Source organism: Hippocampus zosterae, chromosome 12 (assembly GCF_025434085.1).
Source record: "Hippocampus zosterae strain Florida chromosome 12, ASM2543408v3, whole genome shotgun sequence".
NCBI lineage: Eukaryota > Metazoa > Chordata > Actinopteri > Syngnathiformes > Syngnathidae > Hippocampus > Hippocampus zosterae.
The window spans coordinates 18,505,417-18,526,391 of record NC_067462.1 but is presented as its reverse complement, the minus strand read 5'-3'; the positions used below and the strand labels follow the sequence as shown (position 1 = coordinate 18,526,391).

The window sequence follows — 20,975 nt, the reverse complement described above, 5'->3', positions numbered from 1 at the left end:
TGGGGTTCAAATGTGTTGTAACAAACCAGAACAACAGTTTATCAGAATCAGCCGTCTTTGTTGTTTAAATTCCCCCCCAATGCATTGAGGGTGGACTGGGACAATCCATGTGGAATATTTCCGATTTCCCACTTTCATCGAGTGCAGCATACGAATGCTTAGGAAAGGGTGCATGGATAAAACCTTTAAATCTCCTTTCGCATAGGTCACTCATCTCCCGAGGCCTCTTTGGATTCTCGTTTTGCCTGAGTAATTTCCTTTCCGACCCTATCCAGATGAGATGATCTTGGAGGATAGGGTCATTCAAATTCTATCAATGCTTAGGAAAGGTGCCTGCTTGTAAACTTTAAGCCCCCGTTATTGTCAGAATTCTAACATTAAAGTTAGAACTCTGTCTTAATTCTCAAAATTCCTGACTTTAATGTGAGTAATGTGTCAGAATTCTGACATAAGTTAGAATTCTGAGAATAAAGTTAGAATTCTGAGACAAAAGTGGGAATCTTGCCAACCTTGGATTTTTTTCTTTATTGGCCCTAAATCTCTTCTGTACACTTGTTTGTCTGTTGACTGTTGATTGCAATGTATTATTTATATTTGTTCATATTTATATATGTCCTTTGTATTCAATTTTCACTGCCCTTGTTTTTAGCTTTGTGCTTTTTAATGCACCGGATATTTGCACTGTGGTTGAGGGGAAATAAATTTCATCTATGCTGGATGTTGTAAATAGAGCATGTTTTACAATAAAGCTGGCTTTTGACTTTGACTTTTTGACTTTTCAAAATAACCGAAAACAAGATACAGGAACATACATCCGTGCCTGTGATGGCAATGTGTGATGTCATCTGTCTGCGACGAAATGAAGGAAAGTGCGCCTGAGCAGCACCGCTCCACGTGAATTAGTGTGAAAATGGCGGCCGTTCACGATCCAGAGATTCAACTGGCACAAAAGTTAGCCTCAAACGAAAAGCCCATTCGAACAAAAGCATTAAAAAAGCTAAAGAAGTATATAAATGTCAGATCACAGAAACTGACGGGTAAGTAACTCGCGTTTAGTGCTCTTATGTGCATTTATAACGGTGCTCGGAACATTCACAAATACGAATTAATAGCATTGCCTTGTGTTTTGAACGTTACATATCACTATATGGACACTTTTTGTGTCCAAGCTCAGTTTTTAATTAAATTCCATCCTTCGAAACTAAACAATGTTTTACAGTACGGTAAGTGGGTTCAGATTTAAAAGGTTAAGTTACACTATCCACAATTAACATTGTATACATCAGCAACGTCGTGCTAACTAAAACGCTTATTGTTAAAAAAAAAAAGCCAAATGTAATGTTAATGTCAGGAAACTACGAGCAGTTATCAAAATTCACATGCACATTTCTACCTATGCCCACGTAAACCTCTGTGGATATCAAAAATCGCTACACTATCATAGATTTTATGGACATTAAGCTATCAGGAGGCTCACTGTTGAGAATAAGCTTAACGTGTCTTAATGTTTGACAACTTATCGCCACCCAAATTAACACTTAAATCCACTTCAACCTCTGAAAATAAGTAATAGTCTCTTTGTTTAGGATTTTATGAGCATTAATAATAATAATAATACATTTTAATTGAGCTTTTTCTTGCCCATAGGCGTTCACTATAGGGCATAATGCTTAACGCGGCTTGATGTTCTCTCTATTCTCTACCAAAATTCATGGGCACATGTCTGCCACAGTGTCTGAAAATATAAAAAAAAATCTGGCCGATATTTGAGATCTTATAGACATTAATGTCTTCCTCTCCTCTCTGTGTGAATTAAGTTTAATGTTGAGGAAGGCGCTTAATGTCTGCATGCTGTCCTAAGTTACGCCTGCTTTTCCTTTATATAAGCAGCCTGTCCGCACATCAATCAGTCAAATGCAGTGCAGCTACTCCACATCATTCACAGAATTTGGAACTTGGTTCATACACAAAGTGCCCCACATTATTAGGCGTTCCTTCCATTTTGGAGGACATGTAAGAGTTTTGAATGTGCCTTGTAGTCATGAAAATATGGTAACGTTGCAGACATCTATACTTAAGGTTTGAAATTCAGATATCACTATCTGCCGTTTCGACCAGTGTCAAATCTGTTACCGATACTGTGCATGAACATTCTGATTGGAAATTTTACCAGTGGTGACAAAAGTCCAATTCAAGAGCCTTGATTTTATTTTTTTTAAATGCTTGCATTTTTTTTCTGCCTCAGGTAAGAGTTTAGTTGGTATGCACTATTTGAATAAGAATAAGAAAACCTATAATTGTCTCACAATGGAGAAAATCCCAATTTACAGCAGCAAAGTTATAAAGGAAGAAAGTAGAACAAAATATAGGAGCTGCTATAAAGGCAGCCACTTTTGCGGCGCCATCTTGAAGTCATAATAACAAAATACAATACAATACAATACATGCTGATTTATATAGCGCTTTCACAACAGCGGCAGCTGTAACAAAGCGCTTTACAAAACAGTTAACATGAAGTAAAATAATAAACACAACACAACATAAAACACGGACAGTCATGCAGTTCTAACTACAATACAACACATAAGATTGTCTGTGTCTAATGTGTCTTGTCTTGTTGCATGTTGTGAGAGGGAATGTAAAGGTATGTTGCACATACAGCACATTTGACAATAAAATTGTAGTTGACTCGATAAGACACAGTCGTGCAATCTTGACCACTTTTCCTGCATGCAGTTTGTTGTTTGATGCAGTTATAAATGAAAGAGGAGCTAATCAAAGTGTCCCATGTTTGGTTTGGGTTTGGGTTGTTTATTGAACATAAAACATATACAGTAATAATTTGACAGAAAATAAGGTAGATAAAAAAGTAAAAGAAAGAAATCAGTCTTCATTCAACACAGTTATGTTCAAGGGAGTAGGATGAAGTAAAAAAACTTATCTTGTCCTACCCCGTTATGTGTTTATATCTACTAAATCATTTTTATATCAATCAGAAAAGAAAAAGTAAGAAGAAGTCTCCATTAAGGCTCATACTTTACCCTTAACCGTGATATTTTCACAACTTTTGGTTTGTATCGGGATTATATACATCCTCACCCTGGCACTCTTGTGTCAATTTTCTCTTGTATTCATAATGGGTATTGCAATACCTTTCTCTATTTATCAACTTAGTTCTGATTTATCATTATATTTAATGTTTAGAATTTATCATTTTAACTCTGATTGGTGTAGGTTGTTTGTACTATTTTTTTGAATTTGTTTTTGAACTCAGCAAGCGATTTACTCATTTTTAGGTCCGTTTCGAGATTATTCCACAGATTAACACCTTTGCTAGATACACTTCTTTGCTTGATGTTTGTTCTTGTTTTGAGTTTTTTGAATAAGTTGGTACCTCTTAATTCATAGTTGCTTTCTCGAATTTCAAAAAACTTCTGAATGTTTTAGCAGAGCAGGTTATTGTGTGCTTTGTACATTAATTGGGCGATTTTAAAGTCAACCAGGTCATAAAATTTCATCGTATTTAATTTAATAAATAGTGGATTTGTGGGTTCCGTATAATTTGATCTATTAATAATTCGAATTGCTTTTTTTTGTAGTTTGAGAATAGGGAGTGTGTTTGTTTTGCAGGCATTTCCCCATATTTCCACACAGTAGGTCATGTATGGTAATAATAATGAAGTGTATAATGTGTACAAGGATCTCTTATTTAGCACTTCCTTGGTTTTGTAGAGGATCCCTACGGTCTTGGCTATTTTTCTTTTTACGTTATCGATATGTGGTTTCCAACATAGTTTTGAGTCTATTACTAATCCGAGAAACTTGGTTTCATACGCTCTTTCTATTTCAATTGAGTTTATCATAATTTTAGCTTGGTGTTTGATTGGTCTTGTGCCAAAAACAATTGACTTCGATTTTTTTCAGGTTGAGTGACAATTTATTTCTGTCGAACCAGTTTTTTAATTTGTTTAATTCGTTTTCTACGGTTGTCAGGAGCTGTTTCAGATTTATTCCAGAACAGTAGAAAGTTGTATCATCAGCCAATAGGACACATTTAAATAGTTTTGAGACCTTGCAGATATCATTTATATATAAGATGAATAGTTTTGGACCAAGCACTGACCCCTGAGGTACTCCGTGAGTGATTTTCAGTTGATTCGTTTTTTATTGTTGAGTTGCACGTACTGATATCTGTTTTCTAAATAACTTATCCATTTATAAGCTACACCTCTAATGCCATATCTTTCTAGTTTTTTTCAATAATATACTGTGATCTATTGTGTCAAAAGCTTTTTTTAGAACTAGGAAAACCCCAACAGCTTCCACAAACTCCATAACTGCCATTGAGGTGGTCCGTTTTTCCCTGAAGCCATATTGATTCTCACTTAACAGCGCATGCTTTTGTATAAAACTATCAAGTCTGCGAGAAAATAGTTTTTCTAATATTTTTGAAAATTGTGGTAGTAGTGATATTGGTCTATAATTTGTAAACAGATGTTTTTCTCCACTTTTATAGATTGGAATAACTTTAGCAATTTTCATTTTTGATGGAAAGATACCAGCTTTGAATGACAGGTTGCATATGTGTGTGAAAGGTCGCACTACATATTCTATAATCTGCTTGATTATTGTCATATCAATATTAAAGCAATCAGTTGACTTTTTATTTTTAAAAGTTTTTATAATATTTGATACTTCTTCTTGTTTTACTGCAGTAAGGAACATCGTGGAGGAGTTTTTTTCTACGTATCTATCCACTTCAAACAGGTCTGTTGGGTCAGGAATTTGTTTTGCTAGGTTACTGCCGATGTTGACAAAATACTCATTAAATTCAGTTGCTATTTCTGCAGTTTTTTCCAAAATAGTATTTTTGCCTTTGATAAAATACTCTGGATAATCCATTTTTTTAGGACTATTTCTGATTACTTGGTTAAGTATTTTCCATATTTCTTGTGTGTTACCTTTATTCTGCTCTAATAGTGCATGATAATAATCTCTTTTACTGGTTCTTATAATATTTACTAGTTTATTTTTATAGGTCTTATATTTTTTTTCTGCTGCTTCAGTTCTGAATTTTAAAAACAATTTATATAAATTGTTTTTCTTTTTACATGCGTTTTCTATGCCTTTCGTTATCCATGGCTTACTTGGGTCTTTATACTTTTTGGAAACTTTAGTTAATGGAAAATGTTTATCATATAAGGAGATTATGGTAGACTGAAATACTTCAAACGCTGTATTTGGGTCTTCGTTTGAGTAGACCTCGGTCCAGTTTTGTTTTTCTAGGTCTTGCTTAAAGGCATCGATGGAACGTTGGGTTCTTAGTCTTATTTCTGTTATACAATTTGTTGATTTAGCTTTTCTATCGAAATAATTATGAAAAACTGCAAAAACAGGCAAGTGGTCACTTATGTCATTAATGAGAAGTCCACTTTCCATTTTATGATCAATCTTATTTATAAATATGTTATCTATTAATATGGCCGTGTCAACTGTTATTCTGCTAGGTTTCAGGATTACTGGGAAAAAGCTGTTGCTGTACATAGTATTTATGAAGTCAGTTGTTTTTTTGTGTCTATTTTTGTTTAATAAGTCAATGTTAAAGTCACCACATATTATTCGTGTTTTCTTATCGTTGTAGTAACTGAGCATATATGTTAGTTTTTTATTGAATGTGTCAATACATGTTCCTGGTGTCCTATAGATGCAACTTATGATGATATTTGATGCCTTTTTATTGTGTATTTCAATGGTTAGACATTCCATTAGGTTTTCTATTGTGTTTGTCAATCTCTCGATTTTACTGCATTTAAGTGCTTTGTCTACATATATTGCAACCCCCCCCCCCCTCCTTTTTTGTTTTCTCTATTAGTTGCAAACATTTCATAACCTTCTATTTCCATTTCAGTTGTTTTATCTTCATCAAGCCAAGTTTCTGATATGGCAATTATTTTAAATTTATTGAATTGATGTAAATCTGCTTCAATTCTAAGCCGCAACTCTTGTATTATTACAGTAACATGCCATCAACCGGCTGTGAATGCCGGCTGTGAAACTTCAAAATTGACGGCTACCAATCAATAGCAGGACACTAGTTAGGCTTTTATTTTTAAATTGGCTTTTGCAGCACTTGGCGGCGTTACCGTCATAGAGGATGAACAATCGTTGTGGAGGTTGGCTTGACTTGTTTTTATCGATTGGAGGCCGACCTGATCCCAGGTTTATTGCCATCACATACTGTTGCTGCCTTCGAAAACACTTGTAATTGTGCGCTGCTTAGTGGGATGGGGAATTTCGGGGCTCGCAGCGTGTGCCCTGTTTCGACTAGCAACAAACTTCAGACTACTTTTCAAAGGCAGTTTAATGGGTCCTTCAAATGAAAAAAAACCCTAAGTTACGCATTTTACAATTTTTGTAATGATGTATTTTGTGTTATACAAACATTCTTTTTTTTTTTCAAACACTCAAAATGTTCAGAGGCATCTGTGCTATCCATACATATATAGTTTTTATTAGTTCTTTGGGATTTTTTTATTCTTTATTTTTTGCAAAAGGAAAAAAAAATTGTGTCTGGAGGTCCCAACCAAGCCCTACTAACAATCCCGACCGGACGTGTTCATGTAAAATGCATTGGTTTGAAGCCTCCTGCAAAGAGGCAAACTCATTTGCGATCCTCTGGCGCCACCTAAAAGTTGCACAATTGGAATGACCTCAACCCAACAATGTGGTATGCATACGTCTGTCCAAGCGAAAACAAAGCGATTGACGTAAAAATCGTGTGAAATGCATGTTTACACATTAGGTTTACGATGCTTTCAAAAATATGAATTTTAATGGGTCTCTATGGTGCAAAATATGTAAATTGTGAAGATTACGGAATCAAAACCTTTTTTATTATTGCTGTAATGCCTGAGAACTATCAGCCGGTGACGTCATGAAATTTAGGCCATTTTAGAACCCCCCCCCATACGTTTCAGCTCTCACGTGTTTTTCCGAATGCCTTAGCCTTTGATTCAAAGACATAATTTTACATTTATCGCAAGCGGTGGACTTCGAGGGTTAATAGGTAAAAATAAATCTACACGCATTTGATTCTGACAACCTAACACTGTAGTAGTCCCTCCTGATCAATGTTTACTCAAATGTCCCCTTTCTTCTAGTTATGAGGTCTGTGTGTGAATAGCTTATTTGTTTTAAAATGGAGCGTGGTGAGTTACTTTCTGTATGAAATGTACGATCTAATGAAAGCTGCCTTCCTTGTCCTTGCTTTGTCCAAAAACAGCTGATATAATACTCGATTCGATTTGAAGGCAAGATGGCGCCCGAGTTGGCAGCCGTCTGCAAGTGCTCTCATGAGCTTTGCTTTTTTGTTGTTATTTTTGTGTTTGTTTTGTAACTTTGTGTTTGTTGTTATGTCGTGTGGACCTGATGTGGACTTTTTTCAGCATTTTTTGGCCACGACATTCATCAAGACTCTGTGCTTGGTGGTTGCGCCTTCTCGGCAGCATGGGTATACCAGCACTGTTTTTGACTGGGAGGAATATCAGCGCCATTTGGTTGGTTTTTTGGTTTGTTTGTTTATTGAACATAAAACATATACAGTAATAATTTGACAGAAAATAAGGTAGATAAAAAAGTAAAAGAAAGAAATCAGTCTTCATTCAACACAGTTATTATGTTCAAAGGAGTAGGATGAAGTAAAAAAACTTATCTAGTCCTACCCCGTTATGTGTTTATATCTACTAAATCATTTTTATATCAATCAGAAAAGAAAAAGTAATAAGAAGTCTCCATTAAGGCTCATACTTTACCCTTAACCGTGATATTTTCACAACTTTTGGTTTGTATCAGGATTATATACATCCTCACCCTGGCACTCGTGTCAATTTTCTCTTGTATTCATAATGGATATTGCAATACATTTCTCTATTTATCAACTTAGTTCTGATTTATCATTATATTTAATGTTTAGAATTTATCATTTTAACTCTGATTGGTGTAGGTTGTTTGTACTATTTTTTTGAATTTGTTTTTGAACTCAGCAAGCGATTTACTCATTTTTAGGTCCGTTTCGAGATTATTCCACAGATTAACACCTTTGCTAGATACACTTCTTTGCTTGATGTTTGTTCTTGTTTTGAGTTTTTTGAATAAGTTGGTACCTCTTAATTCATAGTTGCTTTCTCGAATTTCAAAAAACTTCTGAATGTTTTAGCAGAGCAGGTTATTGTGTGCTTTGTACATTAATTGGGCGATTTTAAAGTCAACCAGGTCATAAAATTTCATCGTATTTAATTTAATAAATAGTGGATTTGTGGGTTCCGTATAATTTGATCTATTAATAATTCGAATTGCTTTTTTTTGTAGTTTGAGAATAGGGAGTGTGTTTGTTTTGCAGGCATTTCCCCATATTTCCACACAGTAGGTCATGTATGGTAATAATAATGAAGTGTATAATGTGTACAAGGATCTCTTATTTAGCACTTCCTTGGTTTTGTAGAGGATCCCTACGGTCTTGGCTATTTTTCTTTTTACGTTATCGATATGTGGTTTCCAACATAGTTTTGAGTCTATTACTAATCCGAGAAACTTGGTTTCATACGCTCTTTCTATTTCAATTGAGTTTATCATAATTTTAGCTTGGTGTTTGATTGGTCTTGTGCCAAAAACAATTGACTTCGATTTTTTTCAGGTTGAGTGACAATTTATTTCTGTCGAACCAGTTTTTTAATTTGTTTAATTCGTTTTCTACGGTTGTCAGGAGCTGTTTCAGATTTATTCCAGAACAGTAGAAAGTTGTATCATCAGCCAATAGGACACATTTAAATAGTTTTGAGACCTTGCAGATATCATTTATATATAAGATGAATAGTTTTGGACCAAGCACTGACCCCTGAGGTACTCCGTGAGTGATTTTCAGTTGATTCGTTTTTTATTGTTGAGTTGCACGTACTGATATCTGTTTTCTAAATAACTTATCCATTTATAAGCTACACCTCTAATGCCATATCTTTCTAGTTTTTTTCAATAATATACTGTGATCTATTGTGTCAAAAGCTTTTTTTAGAACTAGGAAAACCCCAACAGCTTCCACAAACTCCATAACTGCCATTGAGGTGGTCCGTTTTTCCCTGAAGCCATATTGATTCTCACTTAACAGCGCATGCTTTTGTATAAAACTATCAAGTCTGCGAGAAAATAGTTTTTCTAATATTTTTGAAAATTGTGGTAGTAGTGATATTGGTCTATAATTTGTAAACAGATGTTTTTCTCCACTTTTATAGATTGGAATAACTTTAGCAATTTTCATTTTTGATGGAAAGATACCAGCTTTGAATGACAGGTTGCATATGTGTGTGAAAGGTCGCACTACATATTCTATAATCTGCTTGATTATTGTCATATCAATATTAAAGCAATCAGTTGACTTTTTATTTTTAAAAGTTTTTATAATATTTGATACTTCTTCTTGTTTTACTGCAGTAAGGAACATCGTGGAGGAGTTTTTTTCTACGTATCTATCCACTTCAAACAGGTCTGTTGGGTCAGGAATTTGTTTTGCTAGGTTACTGCCGATGTTGACAAAATACTCATTAAATTCAGTTGCTATTTCTGCAGTTTTTTCCAAAATAGTATTTTTGCCTTTGATAAAATACTCTGGATAATCCATTTTTTTAGGACTATTTCTGATTACTTGGTTAAGTATTTTCCATATTTCTTGTGTGTTACCTTTATTCTGCTCTAATAGTGCATGATAATAATCTCTTTTACTGGTTCTTATAATATTTACTAGTTTATTTTTATAGGTCTTATATTTTTTTTCTGCTGCTTCAGTTCTGAATTTTAAAAACAATTTATATAAATTGTTTTTCTTTTTACATGCGTTTTCTATGCCTTTCGTTATCCATGGCTTACTTGGGTCTTTATACTTTTTGGAAACTTTAGTTAATGGAAAATGTTTATCATATAAGGAGATTATGGTAGACTGAAATACTTCAAACGCTGTATTTGGGTCTTCGTTTGAGTAGACCTCGGTCCAGTTTTGTTTTTCTAGGTCTTGCTTAAAGGCATCGATGGAACGTTGGGTTCTTAGTCTTATTTCTGTTATACAATTTGTTGATTTAGCTTTTCTATCGAAATAATTATGAAAAACTGCAAAAACAGGCAAGTGGTCACTTATGTCATTAATGAGAAGTCCACTTTCCATTTTATGATCAATCTTATTTATAAATATGTTATCTATTAATATGGCCGTGTCAACTGTTATTCTGCTAGGTTTCAGGATTACTGGGAAAAAGCTGTTGCTGTACATAGTATTTATGAAGTCAGTTGTTTTTTTGTGTCTATTTTTGTTTAATAAGTCAATGTTAAAGTCACCACATATTATTCGTGTTTTCTTATCGTTGTAGTAACTGAGCATATATGTTAGTTTTTTATTGAATGTGTCAATACATGTTCCTGGTGTCCTATAGATGCAACTTATGATGATATTTGATGCCTTTTTATTGTGTATTTCAATGGTTAGACATTCCATTAGGTTTTCTATTGTGTTTGTCAATCTCTCGATTTTACTGCATTTAAGTGCTTTGTCTACATATATTGCAACCCCCCCCCCCTCCTTTTTTGTTTTCTCTATTAGTTGCAAACATTTCATAACCTTCTATTTCCATTTCAGTTGTTTTATCTTCATCAAGCCAAGTTTCTGATATGGCAATTATTTTAAATTTATTGAATTGATGTAAATCTGCTTCAATTCTAAGCCGCAACTCTTGTATTATTACAGTAACATGCCATCAACCGGCTGTGAATGCCGGCTGTGAAACTTCAAAATTGACGGCTACCAATCAATAGCAGGACACTAGTTAGGCTTTTATTTTTAAATTGGCTTTTGCAGCACTTGGCGGCGTTACCGTCATAGAGGATGAACAATCGTTGTGGAGGTTGGCTTGACTTGTTTTTATCGATTGGAGGCCGACCTGATCCCAGGTTTATTGCCATCACATACTGTTGCTGCCTTCGAAAACACTTGTAATTGTGCGCTGCTTAGTGGGATGGGGAATTTCGGGGCTCGCAGCGTGTGCCCTGTTTCGACTAGCAACAAACTTCAGACTACTTTTCAAAGGCAGTTTAATGGGTCCTTCAAATGAAAAAAAACCCTAAGTTACGCATTTTACAATTTTTGTAATGATGTATTTTGTGTTATACAAACATTCTTTTTTTTTTTTCAAACACTCAAAATGTTCAGAGGCATCTGTGCTATCCATACATATATAGTTTTTATTAGTTCTTTGGGATTTTTTTATTCTTTATTTTTTGCAAAAGGAAAAAAAAATTGTGTCTGGAGGTCCCAACCAAGCCCTACTAACAATCCCGACCGGACGTGTTCATGTAAAATGCATTGGTTTGAAGCCTCCTGCAAAGAGGCAAACTCATTTGCGATCCTCTGGCGCCACCTAAAAGTTGCACAATTGGAATGACCTCAACCCAACAATGTGGTATGCATACGTCTGTCCAAGCGAAAACAAAGCGATTGACGTAAAAATCGTGTGAAATGCATGTTTACACATTAGGTTTACGATGCTTTCAAAAATATGAATTTTAATGGGTCTCTATGGTGCAAAATATGTAAATTGTGAAGATTACGGAATCAAAACCTTTTTTATTATTGCTGTAATGCCTGAGAACTATCAGCCGGTGACGTCATGAAATTTAGGCCATTTTAGAACCCCCCCCCATACGTTTCAGCTCTCACGTGTTTTTCCGAATGCCTTAGCCTTTGATTCAAAGACATAATTTTACATTTATCGCAAGCGGTGGACTTCGAGGGTTAATAGGTAAAAATAAATCTACACGCATTTGATTCTGACAACCTAACACTGTAGTAGTCCCTCCTGATCAATGTTTACTCAAATGTCCCCTTTCTTCTAGTTATGAGGTCTGTGTGTGAATAGCTTATTTGTTTTAAAATGGAGCGTGGTGAGTTACTTTCTGTATGAAATGTACGATCTAATGAAAGCTGCCTTCCTTGTCCTTGCTTTGTCCAAAAACAGCTGATATAATACTCGATTCGATTTGAAGGCAAGATGGCGCCCGAGTTGGCAGCCGTCTGCAAGTGCTCTCATGAGCTTTGCTTTTTTGTTGTTATTTTTGTGTTTGTTTTGTAACTTTGTGTTTGTTGTTATGTCGTGTGGACCTGATGTGGACTTTTTTCAGCATTTTTTGGCCACGACATTCATCAAGACTCTGTGCTTGGTGGTTGCGCCTTCTCGGCAGCATGGGTATACCAGCACTGTTTTTGACTGGGAGGAATATCAGCGCCATTTGGTTGGTTTTTTGGTTTGTTTGTTTATTGAACATAAAACATATACAGTAATAATTTGACAGAAAATAAGGTAGATAAAAAAGTAAAAGAAAGAAATCAGTCTTCATTCAACACAGTTATTATGTTCAAAGGAGTAGGATGAAGTAAAAAAACTTATCTAGTCCTACCCCGTTATGTGTTTATATCTACTAAATCATTTTTATATCAATCAGAAAAGAAAAAGTAATAAGAAGTCTCCATTAAGGCTCATACTTTACCCTTAACCGTGATATTTTCACAACTTTTGGTTTGTATCAGGATTATATACATCCTCACCCTGGCACTCGTGTCAATTTTCTCTTGTATTCATAATGGATATTGCAATACATTTCTCTATTTATCAACTTAGTTCTGATTTATCATTATATTTAATGTTTAGAATTTATCATTTTAACTCTGATTGGTGTAGGTTGTTTGTACTATTTTTTTGAATTTGTTTTTGAACTCAGCAAGCGATTTACTCATTTTTAGGTCCATTTCGAGATTATTCCACAGATTAACACCTTTGCTAGATACACTTCTTTGCTTGATGTTTGTTCTTGTTTTGAGTTTTTTGAATAAGTTGGTACCTCTTAATTCATAGTTGCTTTCTCGAATTTCAAAAAACTTCTGAATGTTTTGGCAGAGCAGGTTATTGTGTGCTTTGTACATTAATTGGGCGATTTTAAAGTCAACTAGGTCATAAAATTTCATCGTATTTAATTTAATAAATAGTGGATTTGTGGGTTCCGTATATTTTGATCTATTAATAATTCGAATTGCTTTTTTTTGTAGTTTGAGAATAGGGAGTGTGTTTGTTTTGCAGGCATTTCCCCATATTTCCACACAGTAGGTCATGTATGGTAATAATAATGAAGTGTATAATGTGTACAAGGATCTCTTATTTAGCACTTCCTTGGTTTTGTAGAGGATCCCTACGGTCTTGGCTATTTTTCTTTTTACGTTATCGATATGTGGTTTCCAACATAGTTTTGAGTCTATTACTAATCCGAGAAACTTGGTTTCATACGCTCTTTCTATTTCAATTGAGTTTACCATAATTTTAGCTTGGTGTTTGATTGGTCTTGTGCCAAAAACAATTGACTTCGATTTTTTCAGGTTAAGTGACAATTTATTTCTGTCGAACCAGTTTTTTAATTTGTTTAATTCGTTTTCTACGGTTGCCAGGAGCTGTTTCAGATTTATTCCAGAACAGTAGAAAGTTGTATCATCAGCAAATAGGACACATTTAAATAGTTTTGAGACCTTGCAGATATCATTTATATATAAGATGAATAGTTTTGGACCAAGCACGGACCCCTGAGGTACTCCGTGAGTGATTTTCAGTTGATTCGTTTTTTTATTGTTGAGTTGCACGTACTGATATCTGTTTTCTAAATAACTTTTTATCCATTTATAAGCTACACCTCTAATGCCATATCTTTCTAGTTTTTTCAATAATATACTGTGATCTATTGTGTCAAAAGCTTTTTTTAGATCTAGGAAAACCCCAACAGTAAATTCTTTGTTGTCTATATTAGTGGCTATTGCTTCCACAAACTCCATAACTGCCATTGAGGTGGTCCGTTTTTCCCTGAAGCCATATTGATTCTCACTTAACAGCGCATGCTTTTGTATAAAACTATCAAGTCTGCGAGAAAATAGTTTTTCTAATATTTTTGAAAATTGTGGTAGTAGTGATATTGGTCTATAATTTGTAAACAGATGTTTTTCTCCACTTTTATAGATTGGAATAACTTTAGCAATTTTCATTTTTGATGGAAAGATACCAGCTTTGAATGACAGGTTGCATATGTGTGTGAAAGGTCGCACTACATATTCTATAATCTGCTTGATTATTGTCATATCAATATTAAAGCAATCAGTTGACTTTTTATTTTTAAAAGTTTTTATAATATTTGATACTTCTTCTTGTTTTACTGCAGTAAGGAACATCGTGGAGGAGTTTTTTTCTACGTATCTATCCACTTCAAATAGGTCTGTTGGATCAGGAATTTGTTTTGCTAGGTTACTGCCGATGTTGACAAAATACTCATTAAATTCAGTTGCTATTTCTGCAGTTTTTTCCAAAATAGTATTTTTGCCTTTGATAAAATACTCTGGATAATCCATTTTTTTAGGACTATTTCTGATTACTTGGTTAAGTATTTTCCATATTTCTTGTGTGTTACCTTTATTCTGCTCTAATAGTGCATGATAATGATCTCTTTTACTGGTTCTTATAATATTTACTAATTTATTTTTATAGGTCTTATATTTTTTTTCTGCTTCTTCAGTTCTGAATTTTAAAAACAATTTATATAAATTGTTTTTCTTTTTACATGCGTTTTCTATGCCTTTCGTTATCCATGGCTTACTTGGGTCTTTATACTTTTTGGAAACTTTAGTTAATGGAAAATGTTTATCATATAAGAAGATTATGGTAGACTGAAATACTTCAAACGCTGTATTTGGGTCTTCGTTTGAGTAGACCTCGGTCCAGTTTTGTTTTTCTAGGTCTTGCTTAAAGGCATCGATGGAACGTTGGGTTCTTAGTCTTATTTCTGTTATACAAGTTGTTGATTTAGCTTTTCTATCGAAATAATTATGAAAAACTGCAAAAACAGGCAGGTGGTCACTTATGTCATTAATGAGAAGTCCACTTTCCATTTTATGATCAATCTTATTTATAAATATGTTATCTATTAATGTGGCCGTGTCAACTGTTATTCTGCTAGGTTTCAGGATTACTGGGAAAAAGCTGTTGCTGTACATAATATTTATGAAGTCAGTTGTTTTTTTGTGTCTATTTGGGTTTAATAAGTCAATGTTAAAGTCACCACATATTATTCGTGTTTTCTTATCGTTGCAGTAACTGAGCATATCTGTTAGTTTTTTATTGAATGTGTCAATACATGTTCCTGGTGTCCTATAGATGCAACTTATGATGATATTTGATGCCTTTTTATTGTGTATTTCAATGGTTAGACATTCCATTAGGTTTTCTATTGTGTTTGTCAATCTCTCGATTTTACTGCATTTAAGTGCTTTGTCTACATATATTGCAACCCCCCCTCCTTTTTTGTTTTCTCTATTAGTTGCAAACATTTCATAACCTTCTATTTCCATTTCAGTTGTTTTATCTTCATCAAGCCAAGTTTCTGATATGGCAATTATTTTAAATTTATTGAATTTAGTCAGGTATTCTTTAATTTTTGTGAAGTTTTTATAGAGACTTCTACTGTTTAAGTGTATTACCGAAAGTGCATTTTCCAATTTTATATTAGTGTTGAATTGTTCATCCAGGTAATAGTCAGAGTTTGTTACCCTTTGTTTGTTGTTGAAGAAGTTATTGTCTGGGTCCAAATTGTTCTCGGGATCGAATGGCTTATAGTCAATATCTTCAAAAGGTTGGAAGTTCATGTTTTTGGGATGTGAATTTCCCGCTCCCACACGGTCGTCGATGGCTCCCTCACGTCCGTCGTTAGGTCCCCTCGCTGTCGTCGCTCGCTCTCTCACCGTCATCACTGGGTCCCTCGTGGTCACTGGCTCCCTTGCGGTCGTCGCCGACTCCCTCACGCTCGCCGGCTGGCTGCCTCCCGGCTCTCTCACTCGCGCTGGCTGGTTGTCTCCCGGCTGCCTCAGGTTCGCCGTCTCCCGGCTCCCTCGCGGTCACTGGCTCCCCTGCAGTCGTCGCTGGTTTCCTCTCGGTCGTCTCTCGCTCCCTTGCGGTCGTCGTTGGCTCTCTCACGGTGGTCGCAGGCTGGTTGTCTCCAGGCTTCCTCACGGTCGCTGGGTTCCCTGCAGTCGTCGCTGGCTTCCTCGCGGTCATCACTGGCTCCCTCACGGTCGGTCGTCGCTGGCTGCCTCGCGGTCGGTCGGTCTTGAAAAAGTTATTGTCCGGGTCCAAGTTGTTCTCAGGGTCAAACGTCTTGTGGTCAGTAGGGTTGGAGGTCATCAAAGGGTTGGAAGGGTCATCAAAGGATTCGAAGTCCATGTTTTTTGGTATGTGAATTTCCTGCTTCAGTAGGGTCAGAGTTTTTATTGTCAGGTGGTGAAAAATTCTTAGTATGCTGCTTGATGGTGTTGAACTCGAGCATGTTGTGTTGGAGTACTGGTGCGGGGGTGGACAATAAGTTTGTTATGTCTTAAGTAGGCAGTTTCCCCTCTGTCACGTGCAGCTTTTAATTTTGGGAGGAGCTCTTTTCTTTTTTGTCGTACGGCATCTGTAAAGTCTTCGTTAATGTAGATGTTGGAGCCTTTTAAATATTTTGCATTTTGTAGGATCCTTGATCTGTCCTTGTATCTTAGAAATTTCACCACAACTGGCCTTGGTCGAGGTCTTCCAGGGTCTTGTCTTCCTGTGCGGTGAGCTCTCTCCACCTCAATTTGCCCCTGTATCAGCAGTTTCTCCTTAAGGATTTTTTGAACTTTTTCCTCTGTTTCAGTCCACGTTTCTCCCGGTTTTTCCTCAATTCCATCAATTACTAAGTTGTTTCTTCTTGACTGTCCTTCCAAGTAGTCCACCTTGTCCGTTAATACAAGCATGCCGTCACATACTTTGTAGAATTCCGTTTGCATGTCTTTGGAATGGCCAGTTTGACAGATTAGATTTTTTTTAATGTCGTCTACCTCTTTTTGGGTAAAGTTGATGCTGGTTTTTATTTCTTGGACTTCCCTGGTAAAAGTGTCAAGTCGTGAGTTTGTTGAGTCGATTATCATCTTGACAAATCCTTTGAAATTTTCCTGTTGTTGTTGCAAGAGCGCCGTGAAAAGTTCTTTTTGTTGCTGGAGTAATTCATTTACTTGAGTGAGGGTCAGGGAATCCTCTTCCTGCTTTTGTGTCTTGCTTCTGTTTGGGTGGCATTTTGTCGGGTTTCGTTGCTAGCCGGTTGTATGCTAGTTTGTAACGTGTCCAGTAGGCTTGCTGCTGGGTGTTTCTAACTTCGCAAGTGGGTTTACCGGCTCCCTCACGCTCGCTGGCGTTTGGTTGGTTGGTCTCTGGTCGTGGGTTCCAGCTGCGTAGCGACTTTTCGCAGTTAGCTTCCGTGCTAACGTCCGCGGTTAGCTTCCGTGCTAACCAGCTAGCGTTTCGTCCAGCCCCCTCGTCACGTCGCCAATTTCTACACACGCGCTGCCACCGTGTTTCGCTCTGTTCTTTACTTTCAAATGTGGGAAAGCTTCACACGAGAGAAATGTTGACTTTACTGTTGCTGTTGCTGCTCCTTCTTTCCGCTCGGCAATGCGTAGCAACTCACGTCTGGTGAGTTGACTGTCGTTGCTGGACAGTCCCGGGGCGCTTGTGTCTTGCGCCTGTAATGGGCAGCATTTTTCACAGCCCCACTTTGTTCAGCGGAGAGATTGGTGCTGTTGAACGGTCTGCGGCTGGATGGATGTAAGGCTTGAGGAGCCGACGATGAGAAGAGGGGACGTTAGCGCGTAGCGCCGATGCGGATGTGGAACTGGGAGTCGCGGCTTGGAATTGAAGTGGATTTGCATGTGACAGGAGATGTGAGCCAATCTCTTTTTCGTCACTGGACGCTACAGCTTCGTGTTTGCTTTCAAAACTTAGCTTGTAGCAGACGTGTGCACATTTTCAGCATGACGTCTCTGATCGACTGGTGAAAGGACACTTTGATCCTCTCCTCTTTCATCTATAACTGCTTGAGGCAACAAAGTGTATGCAGAAAAGTGGTGAAGATTGCACGACTGTCTGTGTCCCATGTGTTGTGTTATTTTTGTTATTTTGACTTCAAAATGGTGCCGCGTGAGTGGCTGCCTTTAGAGCAGCTCCTATATTTTGTTGTTCTACTTCTTCCTTTCATAACTTTGCAGCTGTGAATCGGGAATTTCTCCATTGCGAGTCTAATAAAGGTTTTCTTATCTTATTCACCAAGGCGCTCCTTTGGTTTTATTATTCTTTGTCCAGATGGCTTTACGAGTGAAGAAATGCTCAAGCTGTGGAAAGGTCTGTTCTACTGCTTGTGGATGCAGGACAAACCACTTTTACAGGTATTTCTTTATTTCTTTCGTCACGGCTTGTGGAACATTTTCAGGCTGAGCTGTGATTTGTCGCCAATCACTTCTTTGAGCTCTTCCCAAGGCGTTCCCAGGCTGTCCTGGTTCGCCCCAAGGAATTCCTACCTTTGGGACATGCCCGGAACACCTCACTAAGGAGGCGTCTAGGAGATGTATTTTGATGGACCGCTGGAGTCGCGGTGCAACCACTCGGTGACTGTAGACAGCGGCTGTCATGCGCAAAAACGTAATTTTTATGCCATTTGGGGGCAGGGATTGTTAAACTGGTCCTGAAATGGACCGGCCATTCAGGAATCCCACAATATTCCCTCTGGCCACCACGACCCTGCGTGCTGGGCTGAATTAATGGCACCCACTGCCATTTAATTGTTAAATATATTGAGCCTTTCTTGGATTGTTTCACTTTCTATTTGCTTAATTTGAGGCACAATGTTGTTCACAGGAGGAGCTTTCCAACTCTGTTTGCACACTGATTCACACCTTTCATGACATTGATGGACGTAAGTTGATCCTATGCTGGTGTAATTCCAAATACAAATTAAAATGTCAAAAGCCGGTGGTGAAAATTGTTTTCCACAGAACTATTATACCTGGAGAGCTCCCTTAAGACCTTCAAAAGAGAGTGGACTGGCATTGACAGACTACGAATGGACAAGTTTTTCCAGGTGTGTGTGCGTGCGCGCGCGTCCATGAATATATCACTTTTCTCCCCCTTATGGTGGCCCTTCTTTTCGTATTACAGCTGATCCGCTTCATGTTCAGACAAAGCTTTGAGATGCTGAAGAGAAACAATTGGGATAGCAGGTAATCCATAAAAACTGTCATGCGCAAATGGTACAGTACGTCATAACATAGGTTAAATATTTTACATAATGTCTTTTCTATTTTTTTTTTTTTTTTTAGTGTGGTCTCAAGATTTCTGGAGCTCTTTGCAACAGAGCTCCTGAACAGTGGCAACGGTGCACCTGCTGGTCTGCAGTTTCATATCTTGGACCTTTACTTGACGGAATTAGGAGCTGTGGGTGCATCAGAGGTAAAGTTATGATCCAAACGGGTCATTTGGAGTATGGAGCGTAGATGGAGATTTGGGTACTTGTCCGTATTTATTTTATTGATCCTGTTGAATGCCTTTCACTTGACAAAAATAAACTGAAGAGAATTTAGATATGAAATTTTGATGTCTATCCACTCTAAATGCCAATATTATAGTTTGAGTGACACATCCATTATAGAGGATTCTGCAAAAGATTTTGAGGAAATATTAATAACTTATTGAAATAAAGAAATGTGATGGTCCTTTTCACATTTTTTCTCCGTAGCTCACTGCTGACCAGAACCTGAGATTCATCGAGCCATTCTGCAAAACGGCAGCCAAGACCAAGGAGTAAGTTCCTCTTAGCGTCCTTTTGTTTGATTTCATATCTGCAGGGAAGTATATTTTTTTAAATCTTCCACACCATTTTTAATGGTGTTGACTTAAAAAATATGTACTAAAAAGTACATTTTGTGTGAGTGTGTGTTTGTGTGTGAGTGCGTGTGTGTGCGCGCGGAGTGATAATATTACAGTTTAACCCCAGCCAGTCCCAGGGACTGGCTGATGAGAAAAGTGAGTCCCATTAGGCATTTCGAGAGTCCCAAATTTCGAATTCTTAAATGGTCTACTTATTCAATTGCATATGATAATAACACAAACAGCAACAATATACATTGCTAATAGGTTTATTTCTTATCAACAAATGCTGCAAAAATTTTAATAATTCAGGCATACGAGATTTGCTGAGAAATAGGTTCTTATTTCATTCCATAGTTTGGTCTTTGCGTTCATAAATTCTCTCTTTACTCCGCTTCCAATGATGCAAGGCTTTCTCAAAGTCAACTTATCGCAAAAAACTATCCAACTTTAGCTGCTTCCTCCGTGATACCTCCGCAATAAACATTCGCAACACTTGTTCGCAACACTTGTTTTAACGATACAAAACTTGGCAATCATCTACTTTCCGCATATTGCAAGAACGACATGCGACATTACTTCATGCGAGATCAAAACAACAATGGTGGCGATTGTCAAACTGATCGTTGCGGGTGGGAAAAAAAGATGTACCGTAGCAGGCCTGAGGATTTAGGAAATTCACGTTTTTCGATTCCGTTGGATTACCCAATGGGAAACCATGGTAACTAATTTTGGGTTCCGTAAACGTTCATCATAGGAAGCCATTTTTCTATTTTGACTGATATTCATAATCAAGAATTCTGATACTCCAAAGTATAATGCTTCAAGGGTAAATGTTTGAAAACTATGCATTAACAATGAACATTATATCAGCAGCTGTGTACTCCAGGATTATTCAACGAAATAAATGGATCAAATTATGTTGTACTCATATGGCATCATGAATACAGCACACCACAAAATCAGAGTATTTTTTTCCAGTCTCACACCGCAAAGATTAATTTCCTGGTAATCATTAATACAGGTAAGTATTGCTGTGGCTTGACATCCTCTTCCCAAGACGATGCATGTGTAATCTACTATCAATTTGACGAAAGAATCTACCACGTGTCATCGTTAGTTCTACCGACAGCATATGACACCTTA

General features: G+C 36.8%; 1 long non-coding RNA gene and 1 pseudogene across 1 annotated transcript; one reads left to right on the top strand and one right to left on the bottom strand.

Moving 5' to 3' along the window:
• LOC127612044 (ribosomal RNA processing protein 1 homolog A-like) overlaps positions 1 to 20,975 on the bottom strand; it is a 189,444-nt pseudogene that overhangs the window by 61,515 nt on the left and 106,954 nt on the right.
• LOC127612119 (uncharacterized) lies at positions 894 to 18,882 on the top strand. The gene is made up of 3 exons (XR_007965576.1): positions 894 to 1,037; positions 18,270 to 18,352; positions 18,822 to 18,882. It is a non-coding gene; the product is annotated as an uncharacterized LOC127612119 (long non-coding RNA).